The following is an 18,683-nucleotide window of genomic DNA, read 5'->3' on the forward strand; positions in this document are numbered from 1 at the left end:
AAATGTGAAGCATCCAGCTAAAGAATTCGCAGGATTTTTTTAATTGTCTGCACTACTTTATAAAGATATGAATACCTCCTCTGATTTCTCGATTTGTGATTCATTAAGATACCGATTTATTGGTAGCATGTTTCGAAGATATTTCCAGGTCTGTATTGGCAATATCACAATTCATGCTTTTGTCCCTTCCGCGAGCAGGTTATTCAATTATAGATACTCATGCTTGCTCAAGGAAATGTGCATATTTCGCAGTGTGTTCTTCGTTTTGTTTTTCATTTTTGTTGGCTTTAAAAGCCTATGTACAGATTTATAGGTAAGGTACGGACTCTCAGCTGTCAGATGCTGGGATGCCGCAGTTCGGTATTTTATGGTGTATGTAGTCTTCTGTAGTTTTCCCATTTTGTACCTCTTTAAGTATATTCTTTGCAGTAATTTTCATGTACCATGCAACTGTCTCTGCAGATATGTTTGGAAATGCCGACGGTGTTTTTGTTTTTAGCTTTTAGTTATTATTATTATTTTTACATTTCGGATCATCATCTTCCATTTGTTTGACAGTATACATCGATACTAAGCTACCATCTTGAAATAGATGACTTTGATCGTATCAAATATCAGGTGGTACAAATGTCTTTGTTTTCACATTGAGGACAATATAAGCCAGCAATCCCAACTAATATCAGAAATTGACGAAGCGACATATCATGGCATATATGTTGCTGCCTCTGTTTTCTCATTTTTATTTTTATTTTTTTGCTGATACAATTACATCTGCTATGAACATAGTGATTTTAAAAAAAATGTAATTCAACTGATTTTTAGTACATGAGATTAAAGCAATACATACTGCACAAAGTCGACAGGGTAATTTTATTGTTTCACAATAAGCTCATTTAACCGTGAATTGACACGTATTTTGTGCAAAAGTTGCAATTAGCTTTCAAAAACATGAATTCGATCTATCAAGATTATGTAGGAAACACGTCAAGACAGCAGTACATTGTATTGACAATTTTCCCCTGGTTGGTTGTTACTCAACCGTGAAATTTAGCCCACAAAGTCCAATGGTTCCATAGGAAGCACATACTTTGTATTTCACCTGCCTTGTTATGCTGGAAATTTGGCAATTGTTCCAATATCATTAAATCGAAGTTACGAAATTGAGCTTGGGAACTTAATGTAAGCGCTATGTACTACTTTGTATCATTTTATATGGAAATAAAATCATTTGAATAGAATTTAATTTAACTGAATTGAATTGGATTGAATTGAATTGAAAGTGATTATTTTGAATTTACAGTATGCCCACTGAAGCGCGACCGACTGATATCTTCTAAATATCACATGAAAAGTAGCTAAGAGATACAGCTGCAAGCTCCTGTTTTCAGATTTCCTCAAAGGTTCTGAGTTAATTTATGAAATGACCAGAATCTGCTTCATTATTTTAAAAAATAAATACTACACATAATTTTGCATGATCACCCACACTTGGTACTTCCGGAAAAGTCCAGACACTCTCGGCTATCGTCTCGGGCGCGTTAGTTTATTCCAAATGTACCGTGTTTGTATGATTCTTAATGCCTAAAGGATGTGTATTATATTCGTTACAACACTTTGCAATTATCTTCAAATGATATTTGCTTGTAACTGTGAAGACTATTCACAAAATGCAAACATCCATATAAACGCACGCCCTTCCACTCTACTTTGTATTCCAAGTTACCGGGAATGAAAACACAGCTCAAATAATTACAAACTCGACACGTAGTATTTTTGCCCAGAAAAGAGATTTATTAAATGATATATTGGGTAAGGATAAATTCAAACCAGTTATGATGCGATGGAAAGTCCTTGACTACTACTATCAAAGCAGTAGCTGGGGACCTAACTCTACAAACATTACACCTACTTCAGGTTTCGACATTAGCTATGGCCCGGTGGCCTTGGGCCACTAAATATGATGTCAGACCACAAAATTTCAAATATATATTATATACACATATAATATTATACAGATATTGACCGGTACGGGGTGGAATATAACATTCTTTGGACCGCCAGGGAGTCATATTTTCCCCAAGGGATTATATTTTCCCGAAGCGCGCAGCGCTGAGGGAAAATATGATCACGAGGGAAAATATAACTCCCTGGCGTTCCAAAGATTGTTACATTCCACCCCCTACCAGTCGATATCTGTTATATTAGATGGCCTTGCCCTTGATTATGCTTTACAGACAGAAGAGCCTACACTGACGACGCATAGCCTAACAGTTTATACGCTCATGTTAGCCCGACCAGACGCTGTGTGCGCGCTGTCGCGATTTTGTACAGCGGCGACTAGACCGGCTCATGTCCTCTAACGACAGTAGGCCCTACTATTAGTGTACTAACGTTAAGCTCAAGTCCAGTATAACGACGCTTTATAGTTAAGTTAGGCTCAGGTCCAAAAGATATCAGCAGATGTTCTAGGGTCTACTCACAAAACAATTCTAACTTTACTCTTAGGCCTAACGTTATGGCCTACTGGGCAATTTTTATCATTTGACATTTGTTTCGTAGTACAGGTAGCCTAACAGTTAGATTCTAATGTTTGTTAAATGTTGGGCCTAATTTAGAACTAACGTTAGAATCACATTGGCTCCCCATGCCCAGTGCATCATCTTTTTCTTCCCCGTGATTTTTAGTCAATTTGTCTCGTGCCAGGACCGGTATAGACATTACAACATTAGGCCTACCTTCTGTCATCAGGAATCTGCAGCAATTTCAAAATCAGTCTCCTTTTTACTCTGTTGCAGAGATGAACATTGTAGAAACACAGTGATTTGCAAACCAGTCTACTCGGTGTTGTAGTCCTCCACTTGTTCGATGTAACGTTAGGCCAACAGTTAGATCTAGACTAGTCTAAATAAGTTACGTCAATAAAGATGAATGAATCGTCCTCGTTCTAAGAACTGAACTGAACAAAATGTCTCACAGACTATTAACTCGCTTGTTTTAGGAGATGTTTAGTGGAGTTAGAATCCTTATCCTCCAAATTCTTATCGAGCTCGTCGTCGTTTATAGACAAAACGGGGTTCCATTTGGAAGTGTGAATCCAAACTTCGCGGGCCGAGTGATACGTGCATGTAGTAAACGGTACATCGGTACGGTGTATACCTACCCCAACCAGGCAAGCCTAGCGCATGGCGCTAATCCGCGTCGCGCCGTGCATGCCGTCTACTCTCACGTACATCGTGTGTGTGTGTGTGGGGGGGGGGGGGGGACAGATCATATCGATCCAGACTGCAGCAATCGATAGTAATCGTTTGCTCGTCCCAGTTACCGATGTGGTCCCACACCCTTATATTGGTGTAATTGTTCTTATTTCAACCGTAAGAGGGCGACACACATGGAAGAAATATATTCATTTGACCAGTTGGTGAAATATAACGAGCTGGGAAAATATAACATTTGCGATCCTCGCAAACAGTATCATGTGACGAGCTCTTGACCAATCACATACCAGAAACTGTCTAAGCCATCTAATATATGTACATATATTTGGCAAAATTTCAAATGGTATGATATTAGTGGCCGGATCGGCCAACCAGAGTACAACAAAGGCAGTGTCGAGCCTGAATTGCTTAATTGTAAAATCATTCAGAGAGGCAAATTTATTTGTTTTTTCTTTACATGCAAATGGTAATTGCTGTGGAGGTGTTTGATTCCACACACCAATATCTTCGAATTATAGAATTAGTGCAAAACAGCAAACTAATAATTAAGTTTGCCACGTAACTGTTTTATTTCTTTACCACTGAATCCTTATCCTGAGTCCTTATCCCGAGTCCTTATAATGATTAGTAATGGAGCTAGAGGAGATAAAATGCCATTAATACCACTGCTACTACAAGTTCTATTCTACAATGAGCTCAAAGGGAAAAGTGACCCATAACCGCATTGACGAAAAGTCAGTTAGAGCTGTAGTCTTAGTCATCGTAATGTAGCGAGGCCTGTAAAGGAAGAAAGGAAAGGAAAATAGAATTAGAAAAAAAAAATCATACCTTCAAATACAATTGTAGATAAGATCAAATTATATTTGGTTCTAGTGAGAAATCAACTGAGATGCATATTTTGTTCTTTCTCACAAAGTGTCATGGCAAATACCTCTGAATACCATCAATGATATTGGTTGATCTCATAAATTATATTGTTTGTGTGTTTTAAGAGACAATAACAGCATTATCAAGCTTGTTGACATATTTTTCAAACTTTGAATTTGCTTTCTTCCATGTTCGTTTGTTTGGGGGTTAATCTCGCATTATAAATATATCTTATGGCATCTATACTCAGCCGACCATTGCCGTCCTTTCTTTCCATGGAAGAACAAATTTACTTTTGAGTAGTGAATTGGTAGTTTTTTTTTTTTTTTTTTTTTTTTTTTAGCGGAATACGAGAAGCACATTGTTATAAACAAATGCTGAACCTGACGGCTAGTTGGTGATGCATCGCACGCCTGCATCTTCGTGATGGCCGCAGTTGTTGACTCCTAACCCCGCGTTGGGGCAATTCAGTATGCTCGTCTCGTCTCCCACGCATTGGACATCGTCAAGAAGGATTTGTCCGGAACCTTCTCCATATTCTGCGTTGCTAAAGGCTTCTGATGCCCCTTGGAAGCCAAGACTGTTGCAGACCACGTTAGCGTCGTCGATATCCCAGAAGTCATCGCACACAGTTCCCCACTCACCGTCGCTTCGTACTTCCACTCGACCTTCACAGGACGAGGAACCGCCAACCAAGCGCACTGGATGATGAACAAGAGAAGAACACACACAGTCATTTAGTACTATTGATTCTGAGCTGCATTCTCATATTTTCACTTTCTAGCATAATGAAAGAGCACTTGACGTATCTCTTTCACAAAGCCCCAGGGGCAGGATGATATTACCCTTGAAATATATCAGTGACAAGTAAAGGAAATGTGCACTTTTCATTAAGAAAAAAAAATCAAGTTTGTGGAATTGTTTTTCTTTCATATCGATGTACAATCATGACCCTATGGAATGGATCAGTTTTTTCGTCCACCGATGGCGGTACCGAAACTGTTGACATAATTTGATAACTTTTGAATGGATTGCCCATTTTTCCTTAAACTTTGCTGATATGTACTTATTCGATCCACATGTACTTTTGGGTTTCAATCCAATTCTAATACAACTCGCTCACGGACCAAAATAAGCGCAACGTGCATAAGGCGTGTCAGCGTGCATTCTTCATTGGATATCTGCTGGCGTAATGAAGGTGTCACTCATATACGCAATCGAAATTTGTATGATCAATGGACTTTATATTGAAAGAAAATTCTAGTCACGATACATGTACTTCAAATTTTCCCCAGGAGAAAATTTGGATTAAGCTGACCGAAGGATTACTGGGAGACATAAAATATGCACCTTGATATAATATAAACTCACCCTCCATGAAGACACAGGTTAAAATATGAAATATAACAACATTCATACAATTGGAGATTCAGGCTTCTACCAACTTTTAGTGATTTGCTGGCTAGCTTTTATCCACTCCTGTGGACTTCTTCAGGCCTAACGATTGCACCGTTTCTCTAACACCGCCTGCTTGTTTCTTGATCATTAGACCTTTCGTTCTTTTTTTTTTTTTTGTGTGTGTGTGTGTTCCTCTCAGCCGACTTTCGGCCAAAAATTGCACCTCAAAGATATGAAAACATTTTTGTTGCTGTTTCTCTTTTCTTTGCTTTCGTTTTGAAAGACGATTTTAGCACCCCACTTTTAAAATGATAGCCTCGACCAGCAAAATGCAAAAATGAAATCAATGAAATGGTAAAAAAAAAAATGAATATCCATTTCTTTGTATGTAATAATGTAGTACTATAGATATTTCATTATACCTATTGTGTTACTAAATTCTCTTGATTTCAGTCAATTGAAGTAATCATCACCAGGGGCATCGTTCCGTATAATCGATGGGGGTGGAGCAAAACATGGAAAATCTGTGCGATAGAGCGGTGCGACCAAGAGGGCGAAGGGAATGGGAGGGGCAGGGGCGTCGATCCGTTTTCACGATTGGGGGAGGGGAACTTGGAGTTGGAATATCTGTGCGAGGGAGCGCGAGCGGAGCGATCGAAGGGGGGGGGGGGGAGGGGTATTCCCCTTCCACGCGAGGAAGATTTTGTATTGTTTGACCTGAAATTCAGCCATCTGGTGCACACTTTTGGTGAAATGTTGGATTTTTTTCAATAAAAAGTAAGACAAAGAAATATTCACAGATAACTGAATGACTGAATTGTGGTATGTCCGCTCTCGTTCCGAGTATGCGACATCACTGTGTATGCCTATTTAAATAATACATGGAAGTTGTCAGGGGAAAGGGGGAAGATGTGGGAAGGGATATCCCGTTGTATCCTAAAATAGTTTCTCATTATCAAAAAATCAAACGATTTATAGTCATAGAAAGGAATAAAAATTACAATGAAAGAAATGTAGATTACAACAATCAGAAAAACACGGTAACAAAGAATGCAAGAAAATTAACGGTGTCTATACGAAGAATGTACATAGGCCTACTTGGATTGTGTTTAAGACACTGTAATTGTCTTCTGGAATAGGTATTAATGCTACTTTTATTTAGTAGTGAACCTTACCTGCAGCACTACACCTGACTCCAGCGTCTTCTGAATGTGCGCAGTTGTTGACTCCAATTCCCCTGTTGCCACAATCAAAGATGCTGGTTTCTGTTCCACTGCATGACACGTCATCGAGTAAAATGTCACCGGTGCCTTGTCCGAAGGCGGCATTGTTCAGTGCTTCTTCAGCGTCAGCAAAACCAAGACTTCTGCAGACAACGCCGGCGTCGGTGATATCCCAGAAGTCATCGCACACAGTTCCCCAGGCTCCGTTCGCGTAAACTTCTACTCGTCCTTCACTTGGTGTTTCGCCATCGACAAGGCGAACCGTCTCTTCACACATCAAATAAAAATGCAAATACAAAATGTCATACAGGTATGGATATTGCGATCTCAGTATGTTTATTTTCCAATGAAAGTACAAATTACGTTCAATAATTCAACGAACTAAGAGAGATATAGGTACATTTTAAAGAGTACCTTTGTCAATTGTGGCTTAGCATTTATCCCGTTCCATGACATTTGTTCCTGTGACAATTGCTCCCTTGAAATATCTGCATGCAAAGCCAAACATAAATTCTACCCACAAACATAGCACAATAAACTTAGTCTTAATCTTCACATCAAACTAAACCTAAAACTCCATCACAACCATAACCCTAAGTCCTTGGAGAAAGTATGACCGAAGCAAATGTACCACGAGCAAATGTCGTGTCACCCAATTATCCTTGTAATATGCAGTATCAACACATTTTTTTTTATTCATTTGTTACCAGGGTTAAGCTTATGATTATACCTCACCTTGCGTTACCGAACAATCTGAATTATCCAACACGGGCGGCACTTTTTTTAACCAACGGCTAATTTCAGAATTGCAGGGACAATGTTACGCAATACATGAAATTCTTTAAAAAAAATCTGTCAATTTTTACCCTCCGGCCTTAATATAAAATGTTTAATAGACAAAAACAATAGAAGTGATCAGTAAAACAAGGAAGTCAAGAGAAACCAACGTCTAAACTTTTCCACAAGATAAGCTAAGATTGTTTGATGAAAGATGAAATTGTCAGAATTAATTCTGAAATCTTGCCATAATCGTACGGATATCATACCTCCACATTATGATTTAAATGTCATTGCAATCCATGAAAATTATTACTGCCTTTCTTTTGAAAGGCAGTAATAACGAAAGTGGTGATAAGTGGTGATCGTGACGAAATTGAGAATTATAGACCAATATCTGTTATGCCTCTAATGTCGAAGGTAATAGAAAGAGCGGTCCATGAACAACTGTATGCTTATTTACAGACTATTAATTTTTTGTGTGATCAGCAATCAGGTTTTCGGCCAAAACATAGCACACAGTCAACGGTATTAGATGTTACCGATTATATTCTAACAAATATGAACAGAGGAAAGGTGACTGGTGCACTTTTTATCGATCTTAAAAAGGCGTTCGACACAGTGAACCATAATATATTATTACATGTTTTACAGAATGTCGGTATATTAGAGAAAGAGTTTGAATGGTTCTCTTCTTATCTGACTGAAAGGAAGCAGAAAACAAAAGTTGGTAAAGACTTGTCTGACTGTATGATCATTAAGCACGGCGTACCACAAGGTTCGATTTTGGGACCGCTGCTCTTTGTCATGTTTATAAATTCGCTCCCGGAAGCGGTGACAGAAGTCAATTGTAAAATCCACATGTATGCTGATGACGCAGTTTTATTATTTGAAGGTTCATCAACAACGGAACTACAGAATGATATGCAGAAAAGTTTGAGTGCTGTCAATTATTGGTTGAAGACTCTTAAATTAACAATGAATGCCGGTAAAACAAAGTATATGCTTTTTGGATCAAGGCAACGCACTCAAAACTTTCCTAATAATATTATGAAACTTTCAGTTGACGATACAGAGATCGAAAGAGTAACAGAGTTTATGTATTTGGGTGTACTGCTAGATGAACATTTAACATATGAAAGACATGTAAGTTATACCGCAAAAAAGATATCAAAGAAGATTGTTTTTTTGAGGACAGCCAAAGAATGTGTTCCAAATGAAGTGTTTATAGGGTATTGTGCAATGCGCTCATAATGCCCCAATTCGATTATTGTGATCTTGTATGGTCAAATTGCTCGTTGGCTCTATTGAGAAAGTTGGATTGGTTGCATAATAGAATGGCGAGGATGATACTGGGTGCTCACCCTAGAACACATATTGTTGATATGTTCAGGAATCTAAAGTGGCAGAACCTTGAAGAAAGGAGACATGTTCATAGAATGTGTGAGGTATTTAAATGCGTTAACAACATCGCGCCTCCATATCTGTCACAACGCTTTGCAAAGCCCTCACACGCAGTGGGTACTAGGTCAAAGACAAATGCATCTCTATCTGAAGGTGGTTGTCAAATTTTGAATAATAGTGGCAAACGCACTTTCCGGTACGTGGGTACCAAAGAATGGAACAGCCTCACACCTGAGCAAAGGCAACTAAATACAATCAGTGCACTACGAGTATCAATGAGAGGACACACGCGGCCCATCCCTTAATTGTAAAAACAGTGTAATCCGATTTATGTGCTTTGTTTCTCGATTGTAGCAGATTTTGTTGGTATTGAAGTTTGTTTGTAAGCCGTTCATATTTACTTTATCATGCTTTCGGAGTGCCTTCCCTTCTTACCCCCTCCTTTAGTTATCTCTTTTTCCTCTACTGCCTTTTCCTTCATCTTTCTTCTTCCTCTGCAAATCTTCTTCTTTTCTTCTTCGTACTCCGCCCGTTTTACTGTTAAGATATCTGTGTAATGACTGGAGTGATTCTGGGAATAAGAAATGAGATTAAATACTTTATCCGTTTATGCATTGTGCAATTGTTTTTTAAGGAACATTTCATTTAATCATACTCATGGAAATTAATATATGATAATTTTAGATATGTGTGTGTAATATAACGTATATTTCTAATGATGTATTAATGATTATGTTTAAAGACATTCTAAGTTTGTTGTTGTCAAATGTGTAATTATTTTTTGAACTTATGTTTTGTCTGTTGCAGTTTTATCTGTAAACCTTTGTTTTCAAATGTCATGTGTTGTATTTGTATGTTTTTACCCATTTGCAGGGCCCTCATTGAAAGCGGTTTTATAACTGACGAGGCTACCCTGATTAAATAAAACTGAAAAAAATAAAATAAAACTAAAACTGGAATACAGATGTTCTCTCCAATTTACAGCGCAATTGATGTTCTTAAAACTTTCAGGGACGTTTCTTGTCTTATATTCCAAAGTCGGTAAATATTAAAGAGCCGTTCGAGCTCACATTTAGCAAATTACTTCAGGGAATTTGGATATAGGGATTGCATATAAAAAAACTGAAATTGTCTCGCGTAATCAGCATTAAAGCTAGCATTACCCTAGATTGGTGAACCTTACCTGCAGCACTACACCTAACTCCAGCATCTTCGTGATGTCCGCAGTTCTCGACTCCGATTCCAGGGTTACCACAATCAAAGATGCTCGTTTCTGTTCCATCGCATGACACGTCATCAAGCCAAATTTCACCGGTGCCTTGTCCGAAGGCGGCATTGCTCAGTGCTTCTTGAGCGCCACCAAAACCAAGACTTCTGCAGACAACGCCGGCATCGGTGATATCCCAGGAGTCATCGCAGACAGTTCCCCAGGCTCCGTTCGCGTAAACTTCTACTCGTCCTTCATTGGCACTACTACCACCGACGAGGCGAACTTTTTTTTTTAAAGGAAAAAGGACATGAACGAACACTTGCGATTTAACATCCCATGAACAAGCGAGAATACCCTTTTCTGTCGTCATGTTTTATTATGGCTCTGTTTTTTGTTTGTTTGTTGAGAATGCTCATGTGAAGGTGAATTGTACTGACGAAATACTTTGCAGCTATAGTTCCAAAGAAAGTATCTATCAGTATTTATTAGCTTGTACAGGTGTAACATAACCGTGTCACACTTATGGACAAATATCAATACATTCGAAAAGAATTTGGTTCCATAGAAATAGTAACTGTGCCTTTGAAAAAGTAAATGCTTGCAATGTGAATGCTCTTGTAGAATGTAAAACAAAGACCTCCGTTCGCGTAAACTTCTACTCGACCATCACTTGATGTTTCTCGATGAACAAGTCCAGTCGTCTCGGGCGGCATTTTTTTTTAAACAACGGCTTATTTCAGAATTGCAGGGACAAGGTTACTCAATAAATGTAAATCTTTTAAAAAATCAACGAATTTTTACCCTCCGACATTAATATTTTAGACAAAAACAACAGAAGTGAACCATTGAAACCTACAAAACAAGGAAGTCAAGAGAAACCAGCGTCTAAACTTATTTACAAGATAAGCTCAGATTGTTTGATGAAAGATGAAATTGTCAGAATAAATTCTGAAATCTTGTCATGATCGTGCGGATATCATACCTCTACATCATGATTTAAATGTCATTGCAATCAATGAAAATTATTACTGCCTTTCCTTTAAATACAGAAGTTCTCTCCAATTTATAGCGCAATCGATGGTCCTAAAGGTTTCAGGGACGTTTCTTGTCTTATTTTCCAATGTCTGGAAATATTAAAGAGATGTTCGAGCTCACATTTAACAACTAACTTTAGAGAATTTTAAAATAAGGATTGGATTTTAAAAACTGAAATTGTCTTCCGGAATCAGTATTAAGGCTAGCATCACCCAAGATTGATGAACATTACCTGCAGCACTACACCTGACTCCAGCATCTTCTGAATGTCCGCAGTTGTTGACTCCAATTCCCCTGTTGCCACATTCAAAGATGCTCGTTTCTGTTCCACTGCATGACACGTCATCGAGTAAAATATCACCGTCGCCTTGTCCGAAGGCGGCATTGCTCAGTGCTTCTTCAGCGCCACCAAAACCAAGACTTCTGCAGACAACACCGGCATCGGTGATATCCCAGAAGTCATCGCACACAGTTCCCCAGGCTCCGTTCGCGTAAACTTCTACTCGTCCTTCATTGTCACTACTACCATCGACGAGGCGAACTTGTTTGTTTTTTTATAAAGGAAGAAAAAAAATACAGAATACATGAACGAATACATGCGATTTTACATCCCATGAACAAGCGAGAATACCCTTTTCTGTCGTCACATTTTCTTATGGCTCTGTTTTTTTTTCCTCAGAATTCTCATTTGAAGGTAAACTGTACCAATGAAGTACTTAGCAGCGATAGTTCCAAAGAAAGTATCATCAGTATTTATTACCTTGTACCGGTGTAACATAACCGTGTCACACTTATGGACAAATATCAATACATTCGAAAAGAATTTGGTTCCATAGACATAGTTGCTGTGCCTTTGAAAAAGTAAATGCTTGTAATGTGAATGCTCTTGTAGAATGTAAAACAAAGAGCTCCGTTCGCGTAAACTTCTACTCGACCTTCACTTAATGTTTCTCCATCAACAAGTCCTACCGTCTAAGGCGGCACTATTTTCTTTTTAAACAACGGGTAATTTCAGAATTGCAGGGAAAACGTAACTCAATGAATGTAAATCCTTTAAAAAAATCAACGAAGTTTTACCAGTGAAACCTTCAAAACAAGGAAGTCAAGAGAAACCATCGTCTAAACTTATTTACAAGATAAGCTCAGATTGTTTGCAGAAAGATGAATAATTGTTAGAATAAATTCTGAAATCTTGCCATGATCGTACGGATATCATACCTCTACATTATGATTTAAATGTCATTGCAATCCATGAAAATTATTACTGCCTTTCCTTTAAATACAGAAGTTCTCTCCAATTTATAGCGCAATCGATGGTCCTAAAGGTGTCAGGGACGTTTCTTGTCTTATTTTCCAAAGTCTGGAGATATCAAAGAGATATTCGAGCTCATATTTAGCATATAACTTCGGGGATTATGGGTATAGGGATTGCGTATACAAAAGCTGAAATTGTCTTCCGGAATCAGTATTAAGGCTAGCATCACCCAAGATTGGTGAACCTTACCTGCAGCACTACACCTAACTCCAGCATCTTCTGAATGTCCGCAGTTGTCGACTCCGATTCCACTGTTGCCACAATCAAAGATGCTCGTTTCTGCTCCACTGCATGACACGTCATCGAGTAAAATGTCACCGGTGCCTTGTCCGAAGGCGGCATTGCTCAGTGCTTCTTCAGCGTCAGCAAAACCAAGACTTCTGCAGACAACGCCGGCGTCGGCGATATCCCAGAAGTCATCGCACACAGTTCCCCAGCCTCCGTTCGCGTAAACTTCTACTCGTCCTTCACTTGGTGTTTCGCCATCGACAAGGCGAACCGTCTCTTTACACATTATATAAAAATGCAATTACAAAGTGTCATACAGGTATGGATATTGCGATCTCAGTATGTTTATTTTCCAATGAAAGTACAAATTACGTTCAATAATTCAACGAAGTAAGGGAGATATAGGTACATTTTAAAGAGTGCCTTTGTCAATTGTGGCTTAGCATTTACCCCGTTCCATTACATTTGTTTCTGTGACAATTGCTCTCTTGAAATATCTTCACGCAAAGCCAAACACAAATTCTACCCAGAAACATATCCCAATAACTCTAGTGTTAATCCTCACATCAAACTAAACCTAAAACCCCAATCACAGCCATAACCCTAACTCCTTGGAGAAAATATGCCCTGAGCAAATATCGCACGAGCAAATGTCGTGTCACCCATTTATCCTTGTATAAAATTTGCAGTATCAACACATTTATTCATCTGTTGCCAGGGTGAAGCTTATGATTGTACCTCACCTTGCGTTACCGAACGATCTGAGTTATCCAAAACGGGCGGCACTTTTTTAACCAATGGTTAATTTAAGAATTGCAGGGACAATGTTACGCAATAAATGTAAATCCTTTTAAAAATCAGCAAATTTTTACCCTCCGGCTTTGATATAAAATGTTCTAGACAAAAACAACAGAAGTGAACCAGTAAATCTACAAAACAAGGAAGTCAAGAGAAATCAACGTCTAAACTTTTCTACAAGGTAAGCTAAGATGGTTTGATGAAAAATGAAATTGTCACAATTAATTCTGAAATCTTGCCATAATCATACGGATATCATACCTCCACATTATGATTTAAATGTCATTGCAATCCATGAAGATCATTACTGCCTTTCTTTTGAATACAGAAGTTCTTTCCAATTTACAGCGCAATTGATGTTCTTAAAACTTTCAGGGACGTTTCTTGTCTTATATTCCAAAGTTTGTAAGTATTAACAGGAGCCGTTCGAGCTCACATTTAGCAAATTACTTCAGAAAATTTGGATATATACATTTAAAAAAAAACTGAAATTGTCTTGCGTAATCAGTATTAAAGCTACCATTACCCTATATTGGTGAACCTTACCTGCAGCACTACACCTTACTCCAGCATCTTCGTGATGTCCGCAGTTCTCGACTCCGATTCCAGGGTTACCACAATCAAAGATGCTCGTTTCTGTTCCATCGCATGACACGTCATCAAGCCAAATTTCACCGGTGCCTTGTCCGAAGGCGGCATTACTCAGTGCTTCTTCAGCGTCACCAAAACCAAGACTTCTGCAGACAACGCCGGCGTCGGTAATATCCCAGAAGTCATCGCACACAGTTCCCCAGGCTCCGTTGGCGTAAACTTCTACTCGTCCTTCATTTGGTGTTTCGCCATCGACAAGGCGAACCGTCTCTTCACACATCAAATAAAAATGCAAATACAAAATGTCATACAGGTATGGATATTGCGATCTCAATATGTTTATTTTCCAATGAAAGCACAAAATACGTTCAATAATCAACGAACTAAGGGAGATATAGGTACATTTTAAAGAGTGCCTTTGTCAATTGTGGCTTGGCATTTACCCCGTTCCATTACATTTGTTTCTGTGACAATTGCTCCCTTGAAATATCTTCACGCAAAGCCAAACATAAATTCAACCCACAAACACAGCCCAATAACCCTCGTCTTAATCCTCACATCAAACTAAACCTATAACCTCAATCACAACCATAACCCTAATTCCTTGGAGAAAATATGCCCTGAGCAAATATCGCACGAGCAAATGTCGTGTCACCCATTTATCCTTGTATAAAATTTGCAGTATCAACACATTTATTCATCTGTTACCAGGGTGAAGCTTATGATTATACCTCACCCTGCGTTACCGAACGATCTGAGTTATCCAAAACAGGCGGCACTTTTTTAACCAACAGTTAATTTCAGAATTGCAGGGACAATGTTACGCAATAAATGTAAATCCTTTTAAAAAATCAGCCAATTTTTACCCTCCGGCCTTAGTATAAAATATTTTAGACAAAAACAAGAGAAGTGAACCAGTGAAACCTATAAAACAAGGAAGTCAGCAGAAACAAACATCTAAACGTGGATAGACTGAATTAAGGATGTTTGATGAAAGATGAAATTGTCAGAATTAATTCCGAAACCTTGCCATAGATATCATACCGCCACATTATGATTTCAATATCATTGCAAACATGAAAATCATTACTTCCTTTCTTTTGAATATAGAAGTTCTCTCCAATTTACAGCGCAATCGATGTTCGTAAATGTATGGACGTTTCTTGTCTTTTGTCCAAAGTCTGTAAATATTGAAGAGTCGTTCGAGCTCACATTTAGCAAATTAGCAAATTACTTAAAGAGAATTTAGATAGGCCTATGGGGATTGCGTTTAAAAAACTGAAATTGTCTTCCGTAATCAGTATTGAGGCTAACATTACCCTAGATTGGTGAGCCTTACCTGCAGCTCTACACCTGACTCCAGCATCTTCTGAATGTCCGCAGTTCTCGACTCCGATTCCAGGGTTACCACAATCAAAGATGCTCGTTTCTGTTCCATCGCATGACACGTCATCAAGCCAAATTTCACCGGTGCCTTGTCCAAAAGCGGCTCTACTCAGTGCTTCTTCAGCGTCATCAAAACCAAGACTTCTGCAGACAACACCGGCATCGGTGATATCCCAGAAGTCATCGCAGACAGTTCCCCAGGCTCCGTTCGCGTAAACTTCTACTCGTCCTTCACTTGGTGTTTCGCCATCGACAAGGCGAACCGTCTCTTTACACATTATATAAAAATGCAAATACAAAGTGTCATACAGGTATGGATATTGCGATCTCAGTATGTTTATTTTCCAAGGAAAGTACATATTATGACGTTCAATAATTCAACGAACTAAGGGAGATATGGGTACATTTTAAAGAGTGCCTTTGTCAATTGTGGCTTGGCATTTATCCCGTTCCATGGCATTAGTTCCGTGACAATTGCTCCCTTGAAATATCTGCATGCAAAGCCAAACATAAATTCTACCCACAAACATAGCCCAATAACCCTATTCTTAATCTTCACATCAAAATAAACCTAAAACCCCATCACAACCATAACCTAATGTGGGGATGTAGTAATTACTAGAGTATGTAGAGACATCAGCAACAGAGGGGCGCCCCCATGTGACAGGCACCTCTCTGCTTGCTATTCACAGGTGAGTTGATGAAAATGAGAACGTCGCAAATTATACAAGAATTTCAGTGCTTACATGTTACGGTGCTGTATTATCATTATTGGTAATTTATATGAAGAGTTTTAGGGGCCAAACAGGCATATTATGTGGAGTGAGAGTGTTTGTCAGAATTTACATGAAGCCATTCTATTTGTTTCTGGTTGATGGTGGTTTTGTTCAGTGGCACTGAATGCACGGTAACTTATGTATGTACGTACCTGTGTTAAGTGGGTCTACGGACGTGTGTTGTGTGTACGGGCGTATGTAGTTAATTGCGGCTGCCGTAGTCTTGTGCGCACAATTGTATTCGTAGTGCAGTAGTACAATGCAAGGGCTGCAGGCCTGCGTAGGTTTGTGTACGTGACCAATTACGGTATTGAACAGTGTATTATGTAGCGCTGTGTAACAGTATAGGGCGTTTAGCGTGATCTGTGTACTCTGGTGTTACATGATGCTGTGTAGTATGGGGCGCCTATAATAGTGTGATAAGTTGCCGAGTTGATGGTTTTTGATGGAAGCTATTTACCTATACTACATTTTGGTAATGCATTTAAGGTGGAAGAATTTAGAGATAGAGTCAGATGTACAGTGTAGGTACAGTGTTGTGGGTTTATGATGTAATACCACTGAGGTTGTAAGAGGGAATATTATTCCTTTTGCTTCCCCTAATAGAGTAAGATTCTGTATTGATAGGGACTAGGGTATTTTGTAAGTGTGTCGTCTGGCAAGAGATTTAAGAAGCTAGCTGAGTATCGATCATAATAGTTTTGATACACACAATGGAGGAGTTAAGAATACAGGTGTATTGTACTGCCGTTACCATCATTTAAGGTTTGTTATGCTGAGACATTGTGTAGATTTGCATTTGTTTTTCATAGTTGGTGTACCCTGTGATCTAAAGTTGTAAGATCCGCAGTAGTTTGGTATAATGTAATTTTTCAGCATTATTATACCCCCATCTTATCTTGCTGACATTCCAGATTTGATGTAGTGGGACCTATATGGATCAGATGTGTGATTGTAATTGTTTTGAGTAGGGATGGGTGATTTGACTGTGACGAAGTGATCTGTAGATGTTAGGAATGGTTGGTGGAAGAGAGGATTTATCCATATGATATCGCGTGACTTTTATCTAAGAGCAAAGGTGATCTTATAGAAGGGTTATGTGGAAGTGTTAATAATAGGATGCATTCAGGCTCTGGTAAACTGTTCAGTAATTCAAATCAGTGAAGAGAGAACTGCTGTCTCATTTGTTTTTACTATCTAAACAATAGCATAGTTTGAGTCAGATCTTTGCTGGACTCTAAAACAAAACAGGTATTATTCTTTTCACAAATAATGATGAATAAGATAATTATTATGTATTGTATATGTATATGCAAGGACTGGTAGTCACACATGTAAAAAGCCCATATCCTACTATATGGAGTCTGACATTACACTAACAGAGTGGACATGACACTGGCTGCTTATCATGAAGTGTGGAGAGTATGATTCTATTCCATAGAGTGAGCCCTTTATGTGAATAGACATCACAGTGTTGCAACATATAAGTCTCAAAAAGCAGATATTGTTACAACACATTTACATTGTATCAAATGGTTCCACAACATTTTGTACCCAGCCATTTACAGTCTGTTTAATGTATTATAAATGGTTTTTAACAGTCATGATAAGTGAAATAATACAGAGAGAGAGAGACTTATGTCACATACAGCTGATTATATGGCAGATGCTTTCACTAGTTATGATATTATTATTGATACTCCATTGTGGATTTATATAGACACAATAACTCACTTGGTATCTGTGTGTTATAATGAATGAGTTGTTTTGGTGTTAAACATGTGCGGACTTGATGATGTGCACATATAGTGTTTCAAGGGTTCTCCTAAAGTACATTTTAGGAGCTGTAATTGTGTTGTGACTACTTTATTATTATGAGTCAATAAAAGTGACCTCTCTGCTTGCTGTTCACAGGACTCCTGTCTAGTGTTTGTCTTCATTGACTGCACGACCTCCCACCCGAACCCGCGTGCCGTATAACCATCTCCATCATAGACACACATACACACACACACCGTCTTCACATCATCTCGCCCTTCTCCATATTTCTCTCTCTCGTCCGCGCGCCCCATTCGGCCACCCCCTACAAGTCCTTGGAGAAAGTATGACCGAAGCAAATGTACCACGAGCAAATGTCGTGTCACCCAATTATCCTTGTAATATGCAGTATCAACACATTTTTTTTTTTTATTCATTTGTTACCAGGGTGAAGCTTATGATTATACCTCACCTTGCGTTACCGAACGATCTGAATTATCCAACACGGGCGGCACTTTTTTTAACCAACGGTTAGAATTGCATTGGACAATGTTACGCAATAAATGTAAATTCTAAAAAAAAAATCAACCAATTTTTACCCTCCGGCCTTAATATAAAATGTTTTAGACAAAAACAACAGAAGTGAACCAGCAAAACAAGGAGGTCAAGAGAAACCAACGTTTAAACTTTTCCACAAGATAA

General features: G+C 38.6%; 1 pseudogene; it reads right to left on the bottom strand.

Annotated features, from left to right (window-relative positions):
- LOC140228525 (uncharacterized) overlaps window positions 1–18,683 on the bottom strand; it is a 333,922-nt pseudogene that overhangs the window by 84,985 nt on the left and 230,254 nt on the right.

Source organism: Diadema setosum, chromosome 5 (genome assembly GCF_964275005.1).
Source record: "Diadema setosum chromosome 5, eeDiaSeto1, whole genome shotgun sequence".
Lineage (NCBI taxonomy): Eukaryota > Metazoa > Echinodermata > Echinoidea > Diadematoida > Diadematidae > Diadema > Diadema setosum.